The 21,145-nt window shown below is 36.1% G+C and overlaps 1 protein-coding gene across 1 annotated transcript in view; it reads right to left on the bottom strand.

Annotated features, from left to right (window-relative positions):
* The window catches only part of LOC140159578 (plexin-A2-like), a 348,956-nt gene extending 328,193 nt beyond the window's left edge, over positions 1-20,763 (bottom strand). Inside the window, 1 exon segment of the mRNA XM_072183069.1 lies at positions 20,634-20,763. The gene's annotated coding sequence lies outside the window, so the exon portion shown is untranslated.
* Between the last annotated feature and the right edge of the window lie 382 nt (positions 20,764-21,145).

The raw sequence follows: 21,145 nt of genomic DNA, 5'->3' as shown, positions 1-21,145 counted from the left end.
TTGCACATTCATTGAATGACCTTTGACAATTTGGGTACAAAAACTCATTCTCTGAAACTTGAGGTCACATTTTGCACTATGATTGTTTAATTGAGGTTATTGAACTATGCCATTGGGATGAGGCCATTGTGGTCCATAGTGAATGAACAAGTTAAAATTAACCAAGGTTAGGCTATCACTTAGTATTTGTCAATCCTGTAAAAATGGTCATACATATGGGTGACAATTCAAACAAGTAATATCAACATTTAATTCCAATTAGATATTCTTTTCATATTATATACAGACCCGTATGTATTTTCATAACATTATTAATCCAGTGAAATTTTAAACAAACACAACTAGCCCCAAAGTGTTTCTAAGTAATTATCCTTAATATTTTATGCAAAGAAAGCGTTGCGAGTGCTAACGAACAATAAAATCGCCTCAGAGAACGACTTTATTAATACTAACCACTGTTTTGCCCGTAGCCCTATTCTGAACCTGTAGGGCTTGATTTGTCGAGTAATAACCTACTTACTAACAGACCGACTGCCACCAATACCAACCTAAATACCACTTCGTTATCCATTTCAACTTCACCCAAATAAATGCCAAATCTTTTAAGACCCATTGTAATCATTTTACTTAAAAATATGAAGCACTTTTTCATCTTCATTTTCTTCTGCATAATAATGAGCTCCAGTTTCCGCGCAACATTTAATCCAAATGACTTATGATGAACAAATTCAACAAATTACGAATTTATCAAGCGACTTTGGAGGTGCTCAAGAGCCTGTGGGGCAATATTATTATACCATCATGACTCGTGGTGTTCTCTCTTGCTACACCAACCGACTCGCTCGCCAGCGGAATATCAAATATGCATAAATATGACTCACTGCCTACCGCTCTATCGCCACCGTCGACTTGGTCGAAATCATTCACAAGTTTACCAATCATACACCATACGACTGACACAAGACATTATTGCCACAATGTGGTTCTGGTCCCTTGTTTGTTGTCAAGACATGATGTTCTTTGCTCACACCCATTGTTTGATATCATCATATTTATCAGACACGTAGCAAGCTACCGACTTTAGCACATTTAATTTTTTCTTGCTTGAGCACTCCCCAATGAGTATAATGTGAATGCGTACACTCTGCATAGGGATTTGGTATGCTATCAACTTGGTGTCCAACCAAAACTGTTAGCAAATAGAAACTTTTTGTTTGAAGTGCGGCTTTGTCAAACCAACATCCTCTTCTTGTCTTACAGCCCTGGGAAATGTTTGTCAGTGTTTTATTTTCGCGCATTTTGCAGTCTGCAAATTTAAAAGCCTCTGGAAATATTTTTTTGATATGTAGCTGTCTGAAACCACAAAGAAAAGGGACCATAAACTGTTCAGAGTTTAATCACAAAAATTAATAGTGCCACTAAAATATCTCGCTATAAAATGCTTAACTTTTCTCTGAAAATTCATAGTATTTAACAGAACATTTCAGATTGCAATATCAATAGGCCTACCACGTATACCGTATGGTTCCTATAAAACACCCCAGGAGCATGATTTTTTTTATGGGGGGGGGCATTTATAAGAGCCAAATTGTCAATGCAAAAAGCCTTAAAAATTGGACTGAAAAATAACTCACTTCAGATTTGAATCCAAGATGGCAGCGGTCATGACAAACAGTGCATGGTAACAAATTTAAAGTGCCTTTTTATGCAAAAAAATACGATTTACTTAGTTCTTATACATGACTTTTTATTCTGTTACAATGCTATCTGTTTTTAATCTGATCCGGTATTTTAATCTAAATCTTTCCACATGAAGGAATTTCAGGAAGCTTCTAAAAGAATCTGCATTGGTGACGTTAATAACAGTTATTAAATTCACAAGCAATATAGACCCCAGTACCATTTTGGACACTATAAATAATTATGAGTAGACCAAATCACATTTCATCATGGTTTCAAATTATCTCTTGCAATAATATTCAATTCACCAAGTAATAATACAAATCTAGTAGAATACTGTTCAACCAAGCAGTCCTGCCACAAATCAGCTTGCAGGCCTTCTGTCTTTAGTTAGATTGGTACTAATTAGGCTTGCCAATTAGGGCAACCAATTAAGCTATAATGTAGCAATTTATTCATGGTTATAGTATAGACCTACATTTTTGCACATGCTGGTATCTCAATTTATAAGTGTAATCACTGATAATAGAAGTCTGTGGTTTAGTATGGTACAATTTAAAAGCTGGGTTATGCACAAAATACATGCAACAGGAGATGTCTTTTTGACCATCTTTTCATTATCTGAATCAATATATTATTGAAAAATAACACTTTGGTGTTTTGCAAAAGTTCATTCTACAAATCATATATTTTGAAAACTTGCTTAATTTATTGTCGTTAATGAGTTATGTACGTTTTACAAAAGTGTTGTTGTTTCAGCCCTCTTTACAACATAACTCAAGAACCTCAGGACCTACAAAAGTACCTGTGATATTTGAATTCTTCTACACGCTCGCCAGGAATTGAGCAATGCAATTTTTGCTAAAGCTCACTACCATTCGTAAGATGCTGTGAACTACTTTTTTTCTGCTGCTTTGACCAACGATACATCGTATAACCTTAAAGGGATCTAAAATGAGCGTTTCAACAGTATTTTTTGTGGGACATGAGAGCACCTCAGACCTATCGAATTGCATTCTGAATACGAACCATGTCTTTCTGATATCAAATAATTTTCATTTTTGAAAATCACAATATAATACAAATTTTATGACAAATTATAAAAATTTGATATTTTTCAAATTTTGATATATAACAGTCCTCGAAGTAAATTATATAAAACTAATGTTATATTCTTAAAGTGTATGTAGCAGGGAGGAAAAGCCGACGGTCAATTGAAAATTTTGACCTTTCATATTGAAGATATGGATTTTTTCCCAAAAGACCTAATTTTTTTTGGTGTTTTGGGAAAAAAATCCATATCTTCAATCTGAAAAGGTCAAAATTTTCAATTGATCGTCGACTTTTTCATCCCACCTACATACACTTTAAGTATAAATCATCAGATTTCTAAAGTTTACTTCAAGTACTGTTAAATATCAAAAATATCAATTTTTAATGATTTGCCATAAAATGTGTATTAAATTGCGAATTTCAAAAATCAAAATTATTTGATATCAGAATGACATTCTTCGTATTCAGAATGCAATTGATATGTCTGATGTGCTCTGATGTCCCAAAATAAATACTGTCCAAACGTTCATACCCCAGCCCTTAATCCACTGCGTGGGACCATAGACTCTGAAGTCTACTGATTTGTGACACTGCAGTATACTTTCAGATATCGGTTCCTAAATTCATATATGTATACCGTATTGTTCCTAATGGGCTGTGACATTTCATGAAGACTGGGCGTTTATTAGGGATCATTTTTTTGTGTACGTTTTTACATTGAATGACCAAAATAACACCACCCATATCAGTTTTAGATGCTTCTGTTTGCAGGAGGAATAGCTTATCATCATGAGAAATTAATTTCCTATAATATCCAGTGAGACCTAGGAATGATCTACATTGTAACATATTTGCATTTAATAATGGTAAATTTTATTGCTTTTTCAATTTTCATTGTGGAAAATTTTTGGGGTGGGTGTTTAATAGAGACTGGCGCTTATTAGGAACAATACGGTACTGAATTTGTTCCAGTATTATAGTCCCACCCCTTTTGTAGGTAAAAATTTACTATACCTGAATTTCAACAACAAAAAAAAAATCTAAATTATTAATTAATAGGGCCTACTTCTTTTCCAAACGCTCATACCCCAACCCTTAAGTTCTGTGTGTGTGTGTGGGGGAAGTGTGTGTCCCAGTTCAGTCATTAATACCATTATTCCCAATACTTATGTTAAACATTTACAATACCCTAAATCATTGACAGTTTTCTTTGGTACGCCCATTTCCTTTTTAAAGGAATTTTTATTTGGATTTGGAGTGGACTTTTAATGCTAGGATCATTTATGGTTGACTTTAAAAAAAATCCAAACCCAATATATTTTAAAATCATTAATAGATTATATGAAGTGAACTTAAATTATAACTTAAATATTGAAAACACAAAATATTATTGGTTTTTGGGTTTTTTTGTTTTTGTTTTGTTTTTTTGTTTTTGTTGTTGTTAAAGTCAACCATGAATGATCCTAGCATTTAGCTATTTGTTTACAATTTCTGCAATTTTTCGAAAAATGGGAGGTGTGACTTTACTCAAACTCATACTCGGATGACAATACGGTAATAATAATAACTTATTAATCTCACCTCTTTTTTTCCTGAATTGGGTTTTCGTTTTTTTCTCCAAAGTAGACTTCTGTGTAAGACTTGTGCATTGAAGCAAGAAACTAATTTTTCTCTGTAAAATAATATTGCCTACCAAACTTTACCAACGCAAGCCATGGGTGTAAAACAGTTGATATAACATGAAACCTAACCAGTTCAAGCATGGAATTTGAGAAATTAAAAACAAGACCTGCATACATAATGGTATTAACATTATATAATAAGATAAACTAGCTAGTCTAGCCTGGATAATTTGAGCCTCTGGAATCTATCGTATATACTGTACAGTGAAGAGCGTCAGGCAGACACGAGGATCAAAATAATCCAACGGATTATCTTCTACCATTGCACATTTCATAATCAATTTAGTAACTTTATTCGTTAGCCTCAGCATCATCATATACCCACCAGACAATGGCAGACATCTCCACTTTCCCTAGGCACTATCAGGCTTGGAAGCTGCTTACAAATATCTATGGGGTGTGTCTTATCAGATACCATGCCTGAACTGATGATTTACCACAAAAAAGTCAGAAAAAAACTGGTGGTGGTAATTTTTGAAAAGACATTTTTGAGTGAATAGACCATAATCATTATTCCAAAGGAAAAAAATTACACTGACTTTCTATCGACAATAGAGGATGATGTACCACTATTTTTATCGGGAAAGTACATCTAACTGAACTTGTGACTTCTCTCTAGTCCGAAGGGTCGCTAGTCTGAAGGTTCTCTAGTCCGAAGGGTCGCCAGTCCGAAAACCAAATTAAGTTTGGTAATCCGAAGGTTCTCTAGTCTGAATATAGAATAAGGGTTAGTGTAAGGGTTAGGGTTAGGGTTTAGGGTTAGAGTTAGGGTTAGCGAGCCTTATTCTATATTCGGACTAGAAAAGCTTCTTTATTATTCGGGCTAGCAAACCCTCGAACTAGAGAACCCAATATTCGGACTAGCGAACCTTTATCAGAATTCGGACTAGCGAATGGTTACTTACGTGTTCGGACCACCGAATCTTCAGACTAAGGAGCATTCGGACTAGGGAACCTTCAGACTAGAGAGTTGTCGCCAACTGAACTTGTCTGCTTGAGTGAAACACTGTAGTCATTATTCCAAAGAGGAACTAACTGACCATCTATCAACAATATGATGGTGCAACTTTAGAATCTGGTATGCCACCATGTCATACACCCTCTGATTAATCCGAGAACGATGCATACTCATGGAATAAAGCGCAGCTCGTGGGTGGTGTATATTATTGTAAAACCTTGCCATGGGGACCACTATTTTCATGGAAAGGGCCGAGCACACTGCTAGCTGAAGGGAAATTGTCTACTGCAGTGAAAGGACTGTAGTCATTTCGATGAACTATAATACTACTGACTGTCTACCAACAAAAGAGGATATTATGGACCATTATTTTTATAGGCGTACAACTACATGTAGCTGAAGTTGATGTAACTCCAGTGAAAACCATCTCATTATCCAAACGAGGAGCAGCTGACTAATAAATCCTATCTACAGACTAAAGAGGACCACTATTTAATAGGCCGGGCGTACAGCCAGCTGAAAATGTTGTCTACTCCAGTGAAAGGACTGTAGCTAGTCATTATTCCGAAGAAAATCTATACTAGTTACTGCAGATTATCTGCAAACAAAAGAGGACCACTATTAACGTAAAGACCAGGCGTACACAGCTACCCGAAATCATCTGTTCCTGTGAAAGGACCCCGGTCATATTGCAAAGCAAATCAACAGTCCTCTCACTTGACCACTATTGTCCGTATATTAGCATACATTAAGGATAGGCCCCCGAGGTAAATCAATGATCAGATTCAATGATCGTCCAACACAAACGTGTTGTGGTAGGACTTCATCGAGCCGAGGAACCATATCCACACAAATATGCTCTCCCCATTAACCCTTCCAACGACTTTCGTACACAATAAACCACAAAATTGCAAAGAGTTTAGATAATTTTTTTGGAACTTTACTTTCAAACCCTACATGTATATCAGCAAATTCTGTTACCATTAGGTATTTTTAAGTTTAGGAGAGTTGTGCCCCCCCCCCCTGCAAAAAAAATCATCCTATTTATATCTTTTTTCATGACTATTTCATGACTTATTAATCTGCTAGATAATGTAACATGGCACACTCCTTGATTTTTGGCTGAAGCGAGAATATGCAAATAGGATTCTGAAAAATTGATCCCAAACATATAAATTTGACTAAAAAGAGACCCAAAAATATTCCACTGTTCTGGGCTCTAAAATGTTCAAACTGAACATAAATTTTAGAGTTGTGCCCCCCCCCTGCAAAAAAAAAATCATCCTATTTATATCTTTTTTTCATGACTATTTCATGACTTATTAATCTGCTAGATAATGTAACATGGCACACTCCTTGATTTTTGGCTGAAGCGAGAATATGCAAATAGGATTCTGAAAAAATTGATCCCAAACATATAAATTTGACTAAAAAGAGACCCAAAAATATTCCACTGTTCTGGGCTCTAAAATGTTCAAACTGAACCTAAATTTGCCACAATTCTGAGTTCTTTTTGGCAAGTTTTGCTCAAAATTATGAAAACTTAGCACTTTTCCAGATGAGATTTTTTTTTCAAGAAGCACCCACACACTTTTGCAAGGAGTTAATCATCCTGGGATGCTTCTAGTTTGAAGTGTGATGACTACTGATGAAGCGATGAGGGAGCCAAAGTCCCCACAAAACACAAGAGTGGGAACTGAGCTCTGCTTGATGCCTGAGTGCCAACCATCGAGAGCGTTAAGAGGGCTTTATGTATAATATATAAATTAATAATCGTGACTCCTTTTCAAAATGCATAATGCGCCATGCATAATGGGGTATAATATGCAATACTGGGACTACTACGATTACACTATATCATTACTATTTCACTTTTTACAACGATTATATCTGATATGTCCACTAATCCCCTGGGTTGTCTTTGGCGGTGAATTTCACCCCAAAATTTCACACCTATTTTTTTTTGTAGAATGGTGGACAAAAGTGTCTTTGCATTTCTTTAATTAAAGATATCTATTACATTATAGCAGTGAGACATAAATTAGTTTTCTATAAGAATTAATTTTAAAAGTGACCCGTATTCAGAATTAATTTAAAAAGTGACCAGTGACCAATGAGTGACCACTGACCATTTGAAACTGATGATAGACCAGCAGAATCTAGACTGGAATCTTCATTAATTTCAGATGAAACTGACCAGATTACTCAGGACAAGGGTACCATCCTAACCACTGGAGGCCAGGTTTGGCAATTATTTCCCTATACATTTTTAATAAATTTCATATCCCTAGAGTTTCTCTGATATCTTGTCCACTACATTACTGATTTAGCAGAAAGGAAAGGACAGTCTGAGACTAGTCCCATGAGTATATTGAAGTAAAAAAATATGAAGTTCATTATTCCTTTCATCAAAAATTAAACTGTCATCACCACTGACAAAAGTGATGGAGATGAACTGTCCATCTACATGTAGGCTCTTTAAACAATTACAGATTTCTAGAAAGTGGTTTCCTCAACTGTAACACTGATTTCCACTGCCTTCCACCCATCAGATCAGGGAAGTGCAAACTGCACCCATCCATCACCAAGTTGAGAACTTGTATGACTCTTCTGATATACAGAACTTACAGGCCATGGTAAATAAATATACATTCTAGTGTAACCATTCACCATTTTAGAAGAAACCAAATGCATTAGGCTAAGTAGTTTCTGTAAAATTTTTCCTATAAAACAGATGATTTTAAAGATAGTGACAAACAATAATGATGAAGTGATGAAGACGCGAGTCTGACTCTGAAGGCTGAGAAAAGTTCCAAAAACATTGATAGATAGATGCTAATGAAGAAGACTAAACTATCTGACTGTATCATCAAATCTTAAAACTAATATCAATATCATGATCAAGAAAAAAAATATATATTTTCAAAGACTGGTTAATATGCTGAACAAGGTTCGAATCTCCATTCACAATTTGTAAGCAAATTACATGTACATTGTTCCCATTTGCTCAGCTCACAATTTTGCCCTTTCCATATTTACGTTATCATGCTCTTTATCGCGATTATTTCAGAAGACCAACTTTCTTAGAATAAGACCTTGACGACTGCTCTTTGAACTAGTTATGAGACAAGATGACATAGATTAGCTGTTAGTCACATTGTTTCCATTCCATTGGCTCATCATCGCATCTTCATCTCATGAGATTTATAATAACATATCCACAGTTCACTGCAAGATGGCTGTAAGTGCTTTGTTATCATTACACGCTTACCATATTCTGCACGCAACTGATAGTGCGATTTGCCAATTTTATCATCATGATCATGGTTCCGATTCAAGGTTAGTTTTGAGAATTAGAGTGGCCTTGGTATTAAAACACACACAAAAATTGGAAAAATCAATGGATACACTTATAAAATACGACAATTCTTTGTTAAAATCTTGCCGATAATTGTCATGAGTCACAGTCAGTGTGTACGATGTGGTAGAACAACTCCTCCTACTTGTAGCACCTCCACATTGTGTCTGTGTTTCTTTACTCACTTCTGGTTGTCAATCCGTCACATCAACGCGGAAATTTGCCTTTTTATTTTCTTTTGTTCTACACATCCATCTTCCCACACAGGCATAAGCTTTTTTAAAATACCAAACCTTATATTAAAGTTTAGACAATTTGTTGAGGGTAAACTTCAACTTTTATTTTCAAGAACTTCAAACAACCAATTACTCATGATACGTCTTCACAGTAACATCACTAATCTTACCAAGACAAAATCAACTAGAGTAGCTGTGGCTCATGAGCCACGAATGTAATAGGTGAGTGGCTTCTGAAGTTCTGGTTGTCATGACTTCTGCATGACATTTGACCTCAACCATTATAAACGATATATTAATCTTTAATTATGATATCAAGCTTGGGTCAGTGCTTCTTGTGCCCAAGTTCAGTCAAAATCAGTGTAACTGTCTGGCACTAGTAGCATTTTAAAAGAGGGTTTGACAAAAGAAATTGAACAAGCAGAAGAAGCAGAATCAGAAGATTTGCCTGCTTAACAATATATTAGTTGGTGCAATGCACTACCTAAACATAAATAGAATTTTCAGACAATGACCTTTTGATGAAGAATACACAACTTTTACTCGTTCCCCTATCAGACTTTCATGCCGCTTGCCACTGCAGCAAGCGGCATAACGTATCAGCCAATAACAAACCTTGATTGTGTCCGTTTGTCTGCAATGCACATGCGTCACACCACTCAGCGGCAAGCGGCATGATACATGCAGTATGAAACCAGCATTAATCTAAGTTATTGGTTGTTACTGGACAGGAGACTTATCTTATTGCCCACTCTGGTCATTCCCACCCCCACATTTGTGTAAAATCACCTGTCTTAATGGGAATTGACGTATGTTAAGTGGATATGTTTGTCTTTATTTGGATCACAACACTTCTGTGACTTGCTAGAAAAGTCATCAGATCAAAAGCTTTGAATGGGTGCTTACACAATCTTACTTTTTAAATTGTGTAATTATTTGTTACCGCATCTGATCCACCCAAGCAAGATTTAGCCCACTATCTGAAATGGATATCATATTTAAAATGTACGAGTACATATGAAAACACTGTGTACTGCAATGCACCCACACATAACCATATTTGTTTCATTAACCGCCTGGGCGGCATGCTTTAGCAGAAGATCACAGACCAGTAGCCACTTGCATTTCACTGGCCCAGCCAGTGATACCCTAGGTATATATGACTTGGGTTGATTGCATCATGGCATCATGTGCGATGCATGCATGCGCAGTGGTTTTTCATAGTGAAATTTAGTGAGTTTTAGTTGTGTTACTAGGGTTAATAGGCCTCAATCTAGGAAAAACATGTTCATTAACCCTTTACCCAACTCATTGGTTTTTGCTATCAGAAGGGAAAGAAGAAAAAAAAAGGAGAGAAGATGAACAAGTCACTTGGTAGTTTGGTACCACCAGGCTTCGAACCTTGGACCCCTCGCATGCCAAGCAGAAGATCACAGATCGATAGCCACTTGGGTTTTGCTGGCCCAGCCAGCAATTCCATGGGTATGACTTGGGCTGATTGCATATATGGCATCACATGCGATGCATGCATGCGCAGTGGTTTTTCATAGTGAGATTTAGTGACTTTTATAGTTGTGTTAGGGTTAAAATGGAATGGGTGCTTATAACTTGTGGGTATTGGGGCACAGGCACTAGGGCAGCCAATGAAATGGGTATGGATAATACAGTACTTAGTATCTGCTATACTACGGGGGTATTGTGCATGAGCATGGGATGCCAGAGATGATTTATATCTTACACTTCCCACAATGCATTTCTTCCCTATACTGAGTCTGATTTGCTATTCAGAGCAACATGGGTCGGTAATGACAAAAAATACCACAATTGCAAGATCTGGATGAGCCAGCTAGCTGTTAATTGAGATACTATTTGTCACTGTCGACCCATCATGCACCAAATAGCAAATCAGTACCAGGGAAGAAATGCATTATGGGAAGTGTAAGATATCTTCTCTGACAGGATGGGATGCATTCACTAAATTTTGACAAGTTTAAAAGTAGTAAACAACCTAATATTTGTAGCCAAAAATTTATTTATACAGTTCACCACTTCCATACCATAATGGAAACTGGGTTTTACACAACACTCTTGCACTTGGTTCTCACCTCTAGCTGAACTTCGATCAGTATTTGAGAGTATGCACAATAAATACAAAGTTTTGAAAGTGAATTGAAGTGAATAATATTCTAAATACACACAGGTTTTATGTAATTTACAGGTGTGTAAAACATCACCTAAAATCTATGTGGTGTCATCAGTCACTAATATCCAATATTTGACCTACATTTATGTCAGACATTGCAAACATGCCAATTTTTAAATAAATTTAATGACTAAGTTCCTACCAGAATTGAAGCTACAGTCTACAGATTAAAGGCAAGTTATCAGAAAATCTTTGAAAATTCATCAAAAATTAGATTTGGGCATTTTTGTAAAGAGCATATCCTGCAACTTTCAATATCTTTACCTTTCAGAGCTCCTGTCCAGAATCCTCTAGTGCCTTCAAGAATGTTCCCTCAAGTGGTAGGTTTTAAGCTGTTGACCCAATACAGAACCAAGTGTTTGAAAATATTGGGATTTGCAGACACAAATATTTTGTCACAGGTTGAATTGCTGTTTTCCCTCTGAAGTATAAAGTTATCTCCTTTAATGTTGCATGAACAATATTCAATTTCGCAAATCATGACACAGACACTCAACAACTGTGAATCCATCAAGTGTATGAATTTGGCCTTTAAAAAAGTTATAGCCACAACCCCTTAAACCAAAACTTCCTACCTATATGGGCACTGACAAGTAGTAGAAGTCCTGGGTTAAGGTTAGGGCAGAATACTTTGGTTAGGGCCACTGATGAGGAAATCATTTATTGTCTTTCCTTGAATTTAGCAGTTGTCCTCAAAAGAATGCCAAATCAGAGATCTCTGGCCAAACTAAATCCCTAAATCAAAACTATTTAAATCTGCAGCATGCCTATATTTCATAAAATATCATAATGCCTCCTTGTTTTTTCTCCAAAACAATTGTACACAAACCCTCATAATCCCACATTTTCCAACAAAACAGGTGTTTACATTATACAGGTGCATAAAAGGAAATTGATGGTTTGGATTTCATCCACATGTGTTAACAAAATTGTTGCAAAACTTCAAATAAAAGCCTCAATTATTACAATAAACTTGTATCACTATTGACAAAGTAACACAGGAACATAATATAGGAAATTCCTGTTCTCTCTCTGTGGAATACAAACACCTTGAACACCTGTAAACTTCTATAAATGGCATGAATAAAGTGATAAGCGCAGGTTTCCCAATGAGGATTAAAGAATAACAGTGAATGGAGCTGGCTTGGCAGCTGTAAGCTAACATGACCTTTGACAATGCACCTTGTAGTGTGAGTAATACCCTGGTAAACATAGAAAGCCAAGGCCAATGGTAAAATCAGTAAGGTTACACCATGCTTTCAAGTTTGGAATACCACGAATTGAAACTTTTATAGGATAAGGGATATAAGCAGATTTTATATTCAATTCTATAAAGCCTATAGGCCCTATGTACCACATCAAAATGTACACAGACTTTATATTTTAAATCCCTGCAAACATTTAAGACCCACTTCCCAGGTTGCAGCCCACAATAAAAATCAAGGTCTAATGCCACATATAAAGGGAATAGTGTGAATGTATTCAGTAAATTTCAGAATCTTGACAACATTTATATTTTACAAATACCGTAATCGTTCCAATAAGCGCCCACCTACGGTATTTTCAATTCGCTTAAGGGTACCATTAATGTTGAAGTGACAGAAAGGCGTTGATACAGTGAAATAGCTGGAAGACTAAAAGTCCTGTGTAAACTTGAACGTCTCAGGACCCTTTTATAACATACGTAAATTCATCTCTAATAAATGCCCCTTACGAAAAAATTAGGTAAACCAGGTGAAAAATAAGCCCCCACCCAAAATGACTTTGTTAAGAGCTTATTGGAATGAATATGGTACTTGGCTTATTTGGTATCAAGCCTCATTTTATCCAGAAAAGCATCTTTCAGCATGATCAGAGTTTCCTCTTTTATCCATGTCAAGGTCAACTGGAACATAGAAGTATGAAATTAATCTTTATTCTATATTTGGGGAGGGTTGCAAGTTCACATTTACCTTTTATTTAAATTTAATGTTTAAAATTTGACAAACACTATTTTTAAATTTTCCTGTCAAATACTAGTACATTCATAAACACTATCCTATCAGAATTACAGCACCCGTATTGACTCTTGTCATAAGAAGCCAAATATGATGCACCATTCTATAAATCTCTTGCAAAGTTTACATTTATTTTAAAATAATTGTGAAATTTAACCATTTTATCATCAAAATAATTATGATACTTGATGCACTTGAATTTGACTGACTGCACTTTGTCAAATGTCCATTATAAAAATTGCCATTTTAATTAACTATTATTAATTATGATAATTAATTTGCCACAACAATCCTGATTAAATAATCACGTAAATAAGATGCTAGGTTTTGCGGTCAACGAATTGTGTATCTTTTCTATCTTTTTTATCACACTACAACACCTTTGGTGCTATCCATTACAATGATTACCCTGACTGACAATACACACATGTTCACACAGGCGTCTCATCTTGAGATTTCAATGGCTTGATGTGATGGTGATATTCCACTACTTACAAGAGAAATCACACCAAATAGAAATCAGTTGGATGTGACAGAAATGAAATACTTAGTGTCTACTCCACAACTTCAGTGGCGTAACCAGGACTTTTCAGAGGGTGGGGCAAGGAGGGGCAAGACAAATTTCCAGGGGGCAAAACTTTGACGAAAAGGGTCAAAAATGGGCTAAAAAATACAAAAAAAGCCCTCCCACAGGGAGAGGGGCAAGACTTCTCACATGGAGGACAGCTGCCCCCTTGGCTACACCACTGCACAACTTCATGGAACAAGTGGTTCTCCAACCAACACAAATTTAATCCTGAATTTTTGAAATTTTGAGTGTTCTTTTTTAAAAACTCAGTTCCTTTGATCATGAAACCCTAAAATAGCAAGCTCATAGATGAGGGTAAGCGCTGAGCATGTGTTACACCTGAGAAATGCTATGTTGGTGAATGACCCAAAGTTTAATCCACAAAGGGATAACTTCACATCATAATTTCCATACCGGTACTTTAAAATCACCTGTGAATTTTAACTACCCACCTTAAAACTTCCAAACTCTTAAGATATTGGTACCCATTTGGACACAACTTGCGACTGACAATTAGGAATTAACACCCATAATCAAGCTGTGAATCCAATCACGTGAGGATTGGATAACCAGTAATTCAATGCACTATCACTAAGCCATGTACTATTATGATCTGCCTCGTTACCAATAGAAACGCTACTCTTACAAGTAGAAATGCTACTCTTACAAAACTGTATGCTACTGCCAATTTTGTGTCACTTGACACTCTCTTTATCGGTGGTAGGGACTACAAGCTTGTTTATAGCCTACCCATTTCCATGATTTTCCATGATTTTCATCCTGATTACTTGATTTCAAATAAAGACATTCAATAATTTTTGTTGAGCAAAATGTTAATTAAATTTGACCTAGCCACATTGACACATTTGAACTTGACAACTTCATAATGCAAAATGTATCCAAAGGCTGCTCTGCACTATTTTGTATTTCAAAATGTTAAATGTAATGATGCAACTTTGTAATCGATAATTTGAGACTGGCACTAATCAACATCAGCATCTTGAATGAACATGAACAAAAACTGAGTTCATCAGCTCATTTCGACATGTCCATTCAAAATTAGGAACTACTGTAGGCGACTAGGCGAACCTTCAAATATGATACAATTTCACTTGCAAGTGACAACATCAGGGACAACATTGATAACACAAGCCAGCACAAAGCAGCACAGGCCACAAGCATCTCACACACATGATCAACTGGATTGGATAGAGCAGCTTGAAAATGGTCTATTCCAGTTGAAATCCATACACCCCCTATGAAAGACTATGAAAGACATGACCTAAAAGGCATAACTTGGGAAAATAGATGTGGAAATGAAAGCCTAATATTAGTCTCACACACAGGGGGTGCAGATTTCAAATGGACTTGACCATTCAGATAATCCCAGTTAAAATTCACACTCCTTATGTAGAAGATTACAATCATGTCTTCCATAGGGGTGTGGATATCAACTGCAATAGCCCAATAGAAAATACACATAATAATTTGACTGTTGCCATCATACTAAAACACTTTACTAATGTCAGTCGGGTTGAGATCAAAAGCTTGATTTTAATCTTTGAAAAACTGTGCGCTACACAACCACAACATTAATGTATAGCATAGCCATAGCGAGTATAGGTCCGGTTGAACATTTTTCTCTCCCCAGGGCCTTTTGAAGCTTTTTCTTAAATTTATGTGTAAATAATGTATTGATTTCTTGAATATTTAGTTTGTGCAATTGTACACAAGATTTGCCACCACATACATGTCGAATATAACCATAACTGACTATTAAATGGAAAGATGATTTGTATCACATTTAATTATGCTTCATTTAAAAAATCATAATTTAACAACCATCCATATGTGGTTATTACAGAAATTATACATATGGTAGCCAGGAAGGTTTATTAATTTACAAATTCTACAAACCCTTGCATACCAGTAAATCCAATGCTAATTAGCAAATACTTGTAATTACTGCATGCATACATTTGAACCGTTCTAAGGCATCCACAAATTAGTTATGCAATTACACAATTTACAGGTCAAAGAAGATTGTTATGATTAACTAAAAATAATTGGGGCCTAAATGCTGTCAGTGGTAGAGCTTGCTTCTTAAAAAGCCCATTTAAAAAGATTTTAATTATTGAATACATTTGAGAAATTTTCCTACATAAAACATTCTGGATTATTTAACAAAATGTGTACATGTATGGAACTAACAGCACAGCGACGCTGTTCTTTTTTTTTTTTTTTTTTTCTTCAGAGGTACATTCAGCAATTTACTAGTATTTATTTTATTTGACTATTTCTTCCCTTAATTATCTATTCTTCATCAGTTATTTTTAGCAGTTATTGTTAAACATTTTAAATGTAGTTTGGTCAAAACTATATAGTCAACACTGTATGTTCAGTAATTGTCAATAAAATCTGATTCTGATTCTGATAGAAACTCCTTTATTGTATGTCCTGTTTGCATAATTAACCATTTTTACCAAGCCTACATTTTGATTTGCTACCATCCTGTTTCCTAACACAACCAAACTTGACTTAAAGGTATGGTACCATTGATTAGCCATACTATTAATATAGGGCCTTTTAAAAACATTATACCCTGAGAACCACTTAAATCAAGTGATCGCTCCAATTTTTCAGGGGGAGCGGTCACTGGGTTTATCAGTTCTCTGCATATTGCCAAGGTCTATGATATAGCTCAGTTTTAGGATTGTCACAAAAAATAGGGTAGGCCTATAAAAGATTTAGTTGCAAATTTATGAAGATCACACTACAGCCTCAAACATAGCCTGATAGCCTCATAGCCTGTGAAACTCATACTCCTCCACAACTAGAGGTAACGAGCTTTGATTATGGAATGGGGATGAACTGTGCCATTGGCCATAAGACTATATTGGCAGACTCATCACTGTGAGACAGATGTTGACAAGTCTGAGACAGTCTGTCATTTACTAGTAACCAAACCATCATGATTCAGGCAGGGATTATGTAGGCCATGTTGCTGAAGGTCTACAATAGGCTTAAAATACCGTGACACACTGTAGGCCTAGTAATATATTAGTGACATCAGACTAGCGCTAAGGTCAGTTGTCAGATTTGTCTCAAATTGTGTTATTTATCTCACACTGAGGTAAGCACATGAGGAAAACAGGATTTTGGGAGCCAAAATCCCTGGCTGTTCAACAGAAGCAAATTAATTTTACCACAACGGAATTGGGACCATGAATACACCAATCACATTTCCATTTCCCTGCAGTGCTTACATATTGAGGCCTGTACAAAATAATCCAATTCTAATGTTTTAAGTTGCACTAGCGGTTTGGAACTTTTGTCAAACTCAAATTTCACTGGGATTATGACAAAAATCCGCAGTACAATGTATGTGGCCCTCACAGACTTAGCGAGCATAAAGTGCAAGCAAATGAGGCAAAGCCGAGGCTGATGCAACCTCTCTGGATAGTAATAGTATACTAAAACAAAAGAGCCCACAAGTTTTGATAGTATGTAGCCTATACAATAAAGTGGGGTGAAGTTGTCAGTCTGGTAACACCACTTTAACCCTGATATAGGCCCTACATGTACATCATGCCATGTGACTATTTTGTGTAGGTCGTTGCAATAAATATCACCATTCAATAAACAATATATCTGAATACATACATGTACATGTATAATTCTAATTCATTAAGGCCACAGCAGTCCTAGTGCTAAATGATCTCATTGAGTACTGACATTACCACCATTACTAGCAAGCTTGTATTACCCAAACAGCTGTCAAATTTGACACTGCTATTCGATTGGCACACAATTCATAGGACCTTCAGTCACAAAATTGATTAACAAAGAAAGAGCCTACTGTACATATAAAAGTTAATAACTGCCAAAATAAATTTGGTAGGCTAGGCCTGCATACATGTTTGATGTATGAATAAATTGTTTGGGTTTTTTTCCAATGCCACATATGTTGTCTGGTTTGTTCCAACCAAAGTCAATGACAAATTTTATGAAGTAATTATTGTAGGTATCAATAAAATGTCATGTATCCCAACTGTGGTGGGAAAAAATAATGTACTGATCCTACATTCATAATCAATATGGCTACACATTTTCAACAAAATTTTGAGGTACTGTAGCTTTGTAGTTTTAGTGATGATCTCAGGCCACTGGTACATTGTACATATATGATGATTTCTCCATCCCATGACGCCTCATCCCAATGGCATAGTTCAATAACCTCAAAAAAACAATCATAGTACAAAATTTGACCTCATGTTGCAGAGTATGAGTTTTTGTACTCAAATTTTCAAAGGTCATTCAATGGATGTGTAAATGTATGGGGTTAAAGAACTGTGCCATGATAGACAAGCATGCTGTGGATCCTAGTGAGATCACTGACACAAATTTCTTGGGTCACTTTCCCAGGTCTAACAACAAATCAAATGCCGGACGTACTGACCATTTATAACTTACAATATGAGTGCAGACTGCTATTTGTCCAAATGCAGTACACTGTTATTACAGGGGTAGCGCTAGGTTGCTTTTTGGGGTCCCAGACCCACCAAAATCGAGTTCGGACCCCCCTGTTTTTACATTTCCTGCAAGTTCCCAGTTTTTCAATATAGCGCTATTGCAGACATACTATTTCAGTATTTGTAGTATTTATGCAACTCGGACTCACCAAACTCTACTCCAGACCCCCTACTTTTTAATTTTCTGCAGGACACTGGAATGTTTAGTTCTAGCACTACCCCTGAGTGCACATTATTTGGCCTTCATTGCATCTAAAAAGCAATAAGGCAAAACACAATCTGCACATAGCATTGAGCTTTGCTACGCTTACAATTTTTCTGCGATATTTGCTGTCACTTACACTGTGGATACGCGCACATGCTCCATGTTGTTCAAAGTAATCAACTTAAAAAAAAAAAAAAAAAAAAGTGATCTTTTCTCTTTATTTTGTGTCAATAGAATCTGGTTTAGAGTTCACGCAGTATCCTTTACACCCAAATGTGTAATATAATCAGCAGTAAAAATGTTTAAATAACAGGTTTGGCTGTGCCTAGCCCATTGAGCAAACCATAACATTTTTAAAACATTGAATATTTGTATACCATTCAAAAGACACCAAAAGGAGGATAAACATAACTGTAAGTTGGGACATCAAATTCTATACTAGAAATTTCAATTGAATGAATACAGCCTGATATAGCGTGATTTTTCGCGTACACTGTGAGATATACGCCAGGGTATGCGCCTGTGCATGGGTAACGTGAAAGTGAACCCAACCATGCCAACACACTCATGATTGGTTAGTATGTGTCCAAGATTGTGCGTTAGCATTGTAGTTTGAAATAAGCGAAATATACAATCATGATCGCGGTTGGACTGTGTAGTGTGTACAGTGCAGTTGAAAGATATAAAAACTGAGATGTGTTCATTCAATTGAAATTTCTAGATATATATAGTACTATATAATGCTATAATATTTTGCAGTACAAACTTTGACGAGAGCATATTTTGAGTGTACATGTACATCGCACATTTACTGTGTTGAAACGCACATGTCTCTTATTGGCTGCTGAGGCGATCTGATGTCGCCGAGTGGAAATTTATGAATGAACTTTGCCCTGTACGCGTTGTTGGCCCTGACATCGCGGAAGTACGCGCTCGTCAAAGGTTTACTGTAAACTATTATACATGTAGTACCGGTAAAATTTTTCTCTGAAACTAAGTGTAGGCAAGATAATTTTTGAGTTCGCTATCAACCATTCTAAAGACTGAGTGGATGGGTCATGCGCCTGGCCATTCATTAGCCAGTGTGTGCTCCATATCATGTGACAAACAACATTATTAATAAATTATGCATATATAATGATGGCTTCAAATTCAATCCGTCTATACGGTCGTCTTCACCTGGAGCTGAGCACCGCACATTGCATTGCCATTGAACAGTATCATGCTACAGAAACATTCAGTCGTGTCATACATGGGCCGGGCATAGACTCGCTGAGTCTCATGGACGCCGTTCCTATGTCCATCAGACTCGTATTTCCCATTTTGGATGTCAATGGGAAATACACACTTAACGATTTGCGCCGGTTAGAAACTTGAAAAAAAATCTTACAAATTTTATCAATGTATATAAAAATGGTACTAACCTTATTGTGCTTGCTAATTTAAGACTTAAAACAAAATTAAGGATCGAATGCATTTTAGTGTCCAAAAAGGCAAAATTATCGTCAAAGTTCTGCGAAATCGGCACCCTATGCGAAGGGTTCAGAATTGAATCGAACGAAAATATCCGATCTTTATGATCAAAAACACAAAATTACAACTTTAAACATACTATTGGCAAAAGACATTATGACCAAACAATACAGAATAGAAAATTTGACATCATTTTCTCAAAATATTGAAAAAATTTGCTCACTAGACATCGAAAAAGTACGCAATCCAATTCCCGTTCAAACGCGTGGGAAACTGAAAGTGCGATAATCGTGACTAGCCGGGCAAGTCAAAACTCAATTTTTAAAATCAAAACAACATAAATTATGATGATAAAATCATGAAATGACACACACACACTAGTTTGCCTGTATGTTGTGGCAGTATCATTGGTAACAATAATGGATGACTTACACAGATCAGCATTATCATTTTAACCACATTTCTGCTACATTTGTCATAGCCCTAAATCGGGAGTAATATTATTCACAAGTCAGCAAAAAGTCAACGGCCTACACATGTTTACACACACACTCGACTACCGAACGAATTCCATTGCCCTATATTTCCTGCCGGGATTTCTTGGTCCGCTGGACGGAGAAATACGGCATCCATATAATATTCAAGCCATTGACAACAATAATTTACCAACTGTATCAATATTACTTACAATTTTCTCTTCTCCTCCTTTCCCTTTTCCGTAAACTGTTGCTCACAGTTGTATAAACTTAATAAAAGTTGATCAACAAATTGTCCATTGAATAACACAATTATCCATTTCAATGGCAGATCGGCTAAACAACCGAGTTGCCAGATCGATTTCACCTTTGCCGAGTGGATTATTTTTATCCGTTTCACGTAAAAGCTAGATTGTTATTTTGAGACTAATGGACACATTTTTCTTCTGATAACTTTACAATAACAGAGTGTATCTTTATTTAACTCAACGAACGGGGAACTGTGGCAAAAAAAGTTTCAAAGAGTTAAATAACGGGAGAAAGAAGTGTTTCTTTGTGTAATGAATGGTAAGAAGATATCACGTGCAAAATAATCCATAGCAAAATAACGTTCATTTGATGTTGATAATTTTATTAAAGGAGCACTGTACAAGTTATCACTTTTACCATAAATTAAGATACTCTTTTTAATAAATGTGTGTTCGCCACGGGGGGGGGGGGGTAA

The sequence above is a fragment of the Amphiura filiformis genome, chromosome 8 (assembly GCF_039555335.1).
Source record: "Amphiura filiformis chromosome 8, Afil_fr2py, whole genome shotgun sequence".
Classification (NCBI taxonomy): Eukaryota; Metazoa; Echinodermata; class Ophiuroidea; order Amphilepidida; family Amphiuridae; genus Amphiura; species Amphiura filiformis.
This window is presented reverse-complemented; position numbering and strand designations above follow the sequence as displayed.